This window comes from Pseudoliparis swirei, chromosome 15 (assembly GCF_029220125.1).
Source record: "Pseudoliparis swirei isolate HS2019 ecotype Mariana Trench chromosome 15, NWPU_hadal_v1, whole genome shotgun sequence".
Taxonomy (NCBI): Eukaryota; Metazoa; Chordata; class Actinopteri; order Perciformes; family Liparidae; genus Pseudoliparis; species Pseudoliparis swirei.
The window spans coordinates 2,372,907-2,379,470 of record NC_079402.1 but is presented as its reverse complement, the minus strand read 5'-3'; the positions used below and the strand labels follow the sequence as shown (position 1 = coordinate 2,379,470).

The 6,564-nt window shown below is 46.7% G+C and overlaps 1 long non-coding RNA gene across 1 annotated transcript in view; it reads left to right on the top strand.

The window, feature by feature from the left end:
* Positions 1 to 772: 772 nt before the first annotated feature.
* The window catches only part of LOC130205128 (uncharacterized), a 6,622-nt gene continuing 830 nt past the window's right edge, over positions 773 to 6,564 (top strand). The window contains exons 1-3 of the long non-coding RNA XR_008833882.1: positions 773 to 894; positions 5,940 to 6,018; positions 6,341 to 6,564. The exon at positions 6,341 to 6,564 is cut by the window's right edge and continues 830 nt beyond it. This is a non-coding gene — a long non-coding RNA (uncharacterized LOC130205128). The remainder of the gene's footprint in view (positions 895 to 5,939; positions 6,019 to 6,340) is intronic.

Here is a 6,564-nt window from a genome sequence, read left to right as displayed (position 1 = left end):
CAAACCACCAGCTCCACTCCGGCACAAACCACCAGCTCCACCCCGGCACAAACCACCAGCTCCACCCCGGCACAAACCACCAGCTCCACCCCGGCACAAACCACCAGCTCCACTCCGGCACAAACCACCAGCTCCACTCCGGCACAAACCACCAGCTCCACTCCGGCACAAACCACCAGCTCCACTCCGGCACAAACCACCAGCTCCACCCCGGCACAAACCACCAGCTACACCCCGGCACAAACCACCAGCTCCACCCGGCACAAACCACCAGCTCCACTCCGGCACAAACCACCAGCTCCACCCCGGCACAAACCACCAGCTCCACCCCGGCACAAACCACCAGCTCCACCCCGGCACAAACCACCAGCTCCACTCCGGCACAAACCACCAGCTCCACCCGCACAAACCACCAGCTCCACCCGGCACAAACCACCAGCTCCACCCGCACAAACCACCAGCTCCACCGCACAAACCACCAGCCCACCCGCACAAACCACCAGCTCCACTAGGCACAAACCACCAGCTCCACCCCGGCACAAACCACCAGCTCCACTCCTGCACAAACCACCAGCTCCACTCCGGCACAAACCACCAGCTCCACCCCGGCACAAACCACCAGCCCCACCCCGGCACAAACCACCAGCTCCACTCCGGCACAAACCACCATCACCCGGCACATATGTTGACCAGCTCCACTCCGGCACAAACCACCAGCCCCCCCCACCCCACCAACCACCCACCCCACACCACCACACACCAACCACACCACCCACACCACCACCATCACCAGCCCCATCACCACCCAAAACACTGACCCAAGTACCACCACCACCACCACCACCCAAACCACCACTCTGGTAGGAGGAGGTGAGCCCGGGGCTCTGAGCTCAGGTACGTAGCCACCAGAATGCTAACGTGTGATCATATGTATGTCTATGTTCAAGTGCTTTGTGAATCTTTTGTGAGTTATCTGGAGATTACAATGTAAAGGATAGCAACGTAAATCAATACTTTTCCTATCTGAACATCAGGATATATGTTGAGCTGTTTCGGGTTCTTTCAGCTCTCACGCTCTCAGTATTTTGATATTGCAGTAAACTGTGAGTAATCTCAGGAAATGAGAAAAGGAACCAGACAACAAAGCGCCGGCGGTCGCGTAAAGAGGTCGATGTGCGCGTGCGGTGGACCCGCCGATCGGTTCCTCCTCCTCTCTGACCCGGTTCGGCACCACGTTGTTCTGGTTAATATTTGAACACTTCACTCTCACACTTCCTTGTTGACTCTGCAGTGTTCCGCTGGGTGAGTGAGTGAAAACAGACGACATCAGTTTGCCAGTTTGTTCCAAGCTCACTCGATCATTCACAAAGCATGTGTGTTCACCATGCCACTCATTACAGACCTGGAGTCTGTGGTCTAGACCTGTAGTCTGTGGTCAAGACCTATAGTATATGGTCTGTGGTCTAGACCTTTAGCCTATGGTCTAGAACTTTAGTCTATTGTCTAGACCTATAGTATATGGTCTGTGGCAGGGCCGGAGTGTGGCCACTTTCAGGCTCAAGACCAGCCCACTTTTTTCATGGTATCGTGGAAATTGGATAAATGAAGCAACAGTTCAGCTCTTACTATCCTGTAGTTCTTTTATTAATACCATGGTCCAACAAATAATGTAACGGTTAAATACAACAATAATAATCCACTTAAGATGAGAAGTTAACAAAAAAATATGCACAACATTAAAAAAGGCAGAAGGGCGTAGAGGGGTGTCAGACTCAGATTAGGCAGTAGGCCAGATTTGTTGGAGTGAGACCTCATGGGGGCCGTCATGGTCATTGTCATTGTCATTGTCATGGTCATGGTCATGGTCATTGTCATGGTCATTATCATTTTTCTGCATGTGTATTATATAGTGGTGATTTACTCCTTTACTACACCCACTTCTGAGTAAACAATGCATATCGGTTCATCAAGTACTGTACTGCTCTTTCTTAGAATATATAACTTTAATTCATATTGTTTCCTCTGTTATCCTCTCTACCTGTCCCTGTAGTCATGGCCTCCTCGTTGCAAATGTCGGGCTCGTCATTTTCAGCAGGAGACTCTTATCTGCTGCTCCGAAGCTACAAAGACAAATTAAGAGTGATATTTCTGCATACTTCAATATCAATAGTATATATCAATATTTGCATAATATTTGCAAAGTCTATGGATCACCATATTTTGGGTGATATAAAAAGGGTAATATTTTAATTATATTTAATATTTTGCTTGAGAATAGGTTGACAACGCTACAATGATATTAATCAAGGCTACAACGTTAGCCGAATAGTTATGTTGCTAATCATTAGGCCTTTGTCTCTCTTTACCAGTTGCCACTTGTGTTTGTCCTCTTGAAAATAAATCTGTAAGCTTGGCACATTTGGCAGCATCCTCCTCCAATGCCTTTCTTTTTTTCAACCTGGCTTTTTCAGCCCCTCCTGCCCTCTTCCTCCCTGACGCGTATCGTTGCGGTCGGGCCGGCCCAGCTATCCGTAGCTGAGAAAACTTTTTGGAAAAGACGGCTGAGGACCGAACCAACTCTATTTTGGAGGGGTGAAGTTCTCCTCTCCCAAATTGAGTTGGTTGAGTTCCATAATGGACTGAACCAACTCTATTATTTGGGAGGGGTGAACTTCCTCGCATGGTACAACCCATGCAGAGGCTGCGGTGTCAGAATGCTGAACGTGTGTAGCCCACTTTAAGAGAAAATGGACTAACGTGACAAATGTCAACAAATAAAATTCTCGACCGGCCCAGAAGTGAAGCGGCCCACCGGGAACTCTCCCGATTCTCCCGATTACCCACCCCGGGCCTGGTCTGTGGTCTAGATCTTTAGTCTATGGTTTAGATCTTTAGTCTATGGTCTAGACCTATAGTCTATGGTCTGTGGTCTAGACCTTAAGTCTATGATCTAGACCTTTAGTCGATGGTCTATGATCTAGAGTCTATGTTCTATGGTATATACCTTTCACCAATGGTCTATGTTCTAGAGTAGACCTTTAGCCTATTGTCTATAGACTAGACCTATATTATATGGTCTAGACCTTTATTCAATGGTCTATAGACTAGACTTATATTATATGGTCTAGACCTTTATTCAATGGTCTATTGACTAGACCTATATTATATGGTCTATACCTTTATTCTATGGTCTATGGTCTATACCTTTATTCTATGGTCTGGTCTAGACCTTTATTCAATGGTCTATAGACTAGACCTATATTATATGGTCTATACCTTTATTCTATGGTCTATGGTCTAGACCTTTATTCTATGGTCTATGGTCTATACATTTATTCTATGGTCTATAGACTAGACCTATATTATATGTTCTAGACCTATAGTCTATGATCAATAGACTATAGGTCTAGACCTTTAGTCTATGGTCTATACAGACTATAGGTCTAGATCTTTATTAATGCTATACTTGTACAGGTAAACCAAGAAGACTCATCAGCTCGATGTCGCTGTGATTAAGAAACTAGACTTTTCCCCCATGTTTCTGAAGTTGTATCTTCAGTGATCTTCTTTGGACATATGGTCTGTATTGTCTTTATGGTCTGTATGGTCTTCATGGTCTTTATGGTCCTTGTGGTCTTTGTGGTCTTTATGGTCTTTGTGGTCTTTATGGTCATTATGGTCTTTGTGGTCTTTATGGTCTTTATGTTCTTGGTGGTCTTTGTGGTCTTTATGGTCTTTGCAGGAGGTCTCCCAAGTTATTTACATGTATCCATTCTGAATACTGTTTGTTGTGTAGTTTTAAGAGTTTAACCTCCGCCCCTCGTGTGCAGGAACTTGAGAAGACATTCCCGTCATGAGCAGCCATCGAATCTGATAAAGCTTCTGACTCAGAACCTTTACGGCGTACCTCCCAGGGCACTGTTTTTGAACTCAAGACTCTTTCTAGGCCAGGTTTCCCAATGGAAAGTGTGAAGAACTACGAGTCACCCAGTGGCCAGAAACAGCCCAGAGATGTCACCACATGTAGATGTATACGCTTCAGCAGAACTGGGAAGAATCCTGTTTGATTGGATCACATCTGAAAGAAACTTAGCCTGGTAACAGTTTAGACCGCAAAGGTTTCTAGTCCATCGGTCAGTGCTTACCACTGGACCAGGGACTTTTAGGGGCCTAGGAACTAAATATAGACACTTGTGCCTCCAACTGGAATAAAGGGAAAGTACCGGAGCTCCTACAAAGTGTTCTTTTGTTTTTTAACTATTGGGTTGGACATCCGTGATCCCCTCGGTTTCAATTGTGAAAACACACCTGCAATACTACCAACATTCCCATCGGCCTCGGCTGTATTTGGTGCTAATTGGCTAACGTTAGCATGCTTACACAACAAACAAAAAGGAACCGGAGAAGTTGTGGTTCGTGGTCAGCGCCATAAATTATAGTTTTTTCATGTAATATTTGCATAGTGACACAGCTCCTCTTGCAGTTGTCTCTGAGTCAGCCCCGTACGGGAGGGACTTCAGTCTTCCTTCCACTCCTTCCATGACGAGTTGAAGATTGTTTTGATCATCTACAGCAAACACACAACGATAGATGTCATCAGAGCATCCAACCGAGCCCTCAAATCCCTGAAGTGCCCTCAAAGATCTCTGTTGTGTGTCAGTCGAGCAACTTAAACTTTGAACTGAGAGACGTTCAAGACAGCCAGCTTTCCCAAGGTGGTGCTTATTGATTGAATTATGCGTGGAGATAGGAGGAGTTAATACTCAGCTGTCAAAGACATTATCTTAAGGTTGTGGTACATTGTACCAGGACAAGATTAAAGTGTAATCAGTTGTGGCCAGCCACCCTGTTTTATGGGTCCAGGACCAATAAAGAAACTATGAGGCGTGTTTGGATGATCTGCAACCTCATGGAAAATATTAATGGCAGTTACACATGTTTGAAGGCGGGGCTTTGTAAATCATGAACAAAAATAATCCTGTAATATTATTATGAGTCTCAAATTCATTCAGAAACTAGATTCTTGTGAGTGTTGTGGCTGCATGGATGGCAACGTGTACACCGGACGGTCCAACAGGCAACCATCGCCAGACATCCATTGGTTCCCGGGCCATCCCACGACCGTGAGTTTGACCTCTGAGGTGTTGGACCTCTGAGGTGTTTGACCTCTGTGGTTTGGTGTAGATCGTCTCAACAACAATTTTAAACGGAATAATTTTTTTGCAGAAACAAAACCCCCATGTGACTTTGCGTTGACCAATCACACAACCAGTGACCATTGGGGCCATTGAGGCCGTTGGGGCCATTGGGGCCGTTGGGGCCGTTGCAAAAGGTTCAATCGACTACCTACCACTCTGATGGGCAATCATTCATGAATGGACTCTCCCACTCCGCCACACAACCCTGGACTTAAAGCCGGTGACTCCGGTGACCCCCCGACCCCAGAGTCCTCCAGAAGTGACCCCCTTGACCCCCAGAGCCCTCCAGAAGTGACTCCCTGACCCCCAGAGCCCTCCAGAAGTGACTCCCATGACCCCTTTGAAAGAAACACAACCCCCACGTCACTTTGCGTTGACCAGTGGCCGTTAGGGCCGTTGGGGCCGTTGGGGCCGTTGCAAAAGGTTCAATCGACTACCTACCACTCTGATGGGCAATCATTCATGAATGGACTCTCCCACTCCGCCACACAACCCTGGACTTAAAGCCGGTGACTCCGGCTGCGGTGTGATCGCGGCCTGAAACCAGCACAATGGCCGCCCGCCAGCTGGTGTCAATCAAACGCGGATAAGGACACGCCAAGGAACCTTTGAGTCACAAGTAACGGAAACAATACGCAGTCGAGCTCAGGAGTTTTGTGTAAAAGGGGAAAGTAAATCATGTAAAACGTGTTTTACAAACCATAGATCTTATTGTCTCTCTTTCTGTCTCTCTCTCTCCAGGAAGCATCGCGGTGATCATCTCCGTGTTCATCGCGGCCGGCCTCCTCGCGGTCGTTGGTGTTTACTACTTCAAAATACGGTGAGCTCAAACTCATCTACCAGAGCAGTAATGCGTCCTTGTGGACGGAGTCAAATGATGATTTATGAGTTTTCCGTCACAATGAAGATGAATTAGATTTCATTAATTCAACATTTTTATTGAAAATAAAAAAAATGTTCAAGCGTCAGAGAATGAAATGTTTGTTTAACCGAAAGAGCATTTTATAAAGTATCTTTATTACTCATATCTAGTCTTTATTTAACGACTGTCATCTTATTCCTCTCTCTCTTCAATGTCTCTCTCTCTCTCCCTCCAATGTATCTCTCTCTCTCTGTTGTTTCTCTCCTTCCTCTCATTGCAGACATCGATCTTACGGCCCTCTTCAGGACAACAACAGCCTCAACACTTTGGTCAACTTCAGCAACCCGATGTACGACCTATGATTCCCTAATATTGACCCCAGAGCCCTCCAGAAGTGACCCCCTGACCCCAGAGTCATCCAGAAGTGACGCCCCTGACCCCAGAGCCCTCCAGAAGTGACCCCCTGACCCCAGAGCCCTCCAGAAGTGACGCCCCTGACCCCAG